The following is a 2,558-nucleotide window of genomic DNA, read 5'->3' on the forward strand; positions in this document are numbered from 1 at the left end:
GACAGCCCCGGGGAGGGAGGAAAGCCCCGGCAGGGCCACGGCACCGGTGACGGCAGGGCCCGTCGGGAAGGCTGTCCCTGTCCCCTCCAGGAGGATGATGTCCCTGTCCCACCGAGGAGGATCCTGTCTCTCTCCTCCCGAGGAGGATCCTGTTCCCATCCCACTGAGGAGAGCCCTGTCCCCACCCCAGCCAGAAGGATCCTGTCCCTCCCCCACCGAGGAGGATCCCATCCCCATCCCACCACTGGATCCATCCTCGTGGGCAGCAGAGCCCCTTTCCAGTGTGTTCTCCCCTTTCCAGTGTGTTCTCCCCTTTCCAGTGTGTTCTCCCCTTGTTCACACCCCCCTTCCTGCCCCTTCCCCTGCCCCGGGAGCTCTGCTGGCAGTGGGGGAACAGACAGGCTGGGCTGGGGGGACACCCAGCCCTGCACCCTCAACTGGGCAGAAAACGGCCCCCAAATCACCCCTGAGCTCCCCAAAACCACCTGTGGCCAACCCCATCCTGCTTCTGTCCCCACCATGGTCCCAAACAGCCCAGGATGAGCATGATGCAGACCAGCACCTTTCCACCACTGGAAAAACAAATTGAACGCCTTGAAGGGTCAGTTTTATATCAAACTGGGAATAAAACCAGCTTTCACTGGTGTGCCAGTGCTCCGGGGAACCCCCAGAATGGTGGAATCCCCCCGGGGGGGGTGACAGCCCTGGGAACAGGCTGTAGTTTCACATGGGGAGGTGACACCAAAAGCAGTGGACTGGGGGGGGAGGTGTCTTTAAGGCCATTCAACCCTTGGCTCTGTCTCCCTGCAGTGGGAAAAGCCTGGAGAGCAGACAGTGGGATGAGTGGTGTTGAGACCTGACCCGCTGCCCAGCTCATTACATCTGCAGCACCGGGATGGATCCAGCCCTGTGCCCCCAAAAGGCACTTAAAAACACCCTCAGAAATGGAGGGATGATATATTTTGGCAATCAGAGGCCCAAAAAGTGGCTTCGAGGGGGAATGGAGGGAGGATTTTGGCAGAGGAAGGGCCGGGGCTGCAGTGGAGCCACTGGCTCGAGTTGCTCTGGGCAAACATTGGGGTCCATGAGCAGGGAGCCCCGTGTGCACCAGGCACATCCTGGAATTCCAGAGTCCATCCACCCTGGCATTGAATCAGTGACTGGATTTAATAAATTCATCCCCTAAAAAAGAGCATTAAATGAGTTTTACACCCCATGTCCACCCCTGAAACACAGCAGGTGTGGGTGTGTGGTGACAGGGGGTGCCTGTCCATCCAGCCCTGCATCCCTCCATCCATCCCTCCCTCCATCTATCCCTCTATCCCTGCATCCCTCCCTCCATCCATCCACCCATCCATCCTCCATTCATCCATCCATCAACCCATCCATCCATTTATCCATCCCTCCCTCCCTCCCACCTTCCCTCTCTCCCTTCTCTTCCCTGGAGAAGGCAGACAAAGCCAAGCAGAGTGTTTGCCCTGCTGGGTGGCGATTTCTTTCCCTTTATTAATAATAATAACTAATAAAAACAATTAATAATTAATAAAAAGTGGTGATTTGAGCCAAAGGAATATTTTGTTCAGCCTGAAATGGCTGTTTTGGGGTAAAAGAGGTGGAAACAAGGAGTGGGATCAGGCCCTGGCAGTGCAGGGGTTATACCCTGCTGGGGTGACTCTGGGTTTTTGGGTACCCTCGATGGGTGGCCCCAGGGATGGGGGAAACGGTGCCATGGGGGAAGCACCCCCAGCTCTCTGTTTTGAGGTGTCATCCCTCCCCTGCTGCCCCTGCCCTGCCTTCCTCTGGGGCTGGGTAGTCAGAGCTGGATGGGGGGGCTGGGCTGGGCAGCAAAGAGGGGTCACCCTCAGGGTCCCTGAGATGATGGCTCCTCCAGTCCCCAGACAGGGCAGGGACAGCCCTACAAACTGTAACCCCTCCTGGCCAGTACGTCAGCAGGGACCAGAGTGAACCCAAGGGCCGGTGCTCCCCAGCAGGGACCACCCTGGGGCTGGGCTGGGGACCCCCAGGGGCCCACCCAGTGTGGGGAGAGGGGGGGAGGGAACCCCACAGGCCCTGAGGGGCACCCACGGGGGGTGCATACATGTGTGTGTGTGTGCCTGGGGTGTTCCTGGCATGTACCTGGCACACTAGTGGGGTGTTCCTGGTGTGTGCCTGGTGTGTGTCTGGCATGTTCCTGGGGTGTGCCTGGTGTGTGACTGGCATGTTCCTGGTGAGTTCCTGGGCTGTTCCTGGGCTGCTCCTGGGCTGTGCCTGGCGTGTCCCTGGTGTGTGGTGTTTGCTCACGTCTGTGGAACAGGCACACACACACGTGTGCATGCGATGGGACACGTGAGTGTGCACATACGTGTGCATGTGAGAGCTGTGTGTGCGTGGAGGCACCTCCATCCTGGGGAACCCCTTGCACGCATCCCCCTTCCCCTTGACACCCCCCTTTCACACCCCCCTCGAGCACAAACACACCCCCAAGCACACCCCTCCCCTTTGCCCCCCCCTTGGACACCCGCTGCCCTTCACACCTCCCGTGCACGCCCCGCTCTCCT

This window comes from Manacus vitellinus, unplaced genomic scaffold (assembly GCF_001715985.3).
Source record: "Manacus vitellinus isolate BGI_N305 unplaced genomic scaffold, ASM171598v3 scaffold_100_pilon, whole genome shotgun sequence".
Lineage (NCBI taxonomy): Eukaryota > Metazoa > Chordata > Aves > Passeriformes > Pipridae > Manacus > Manacus vitellinus.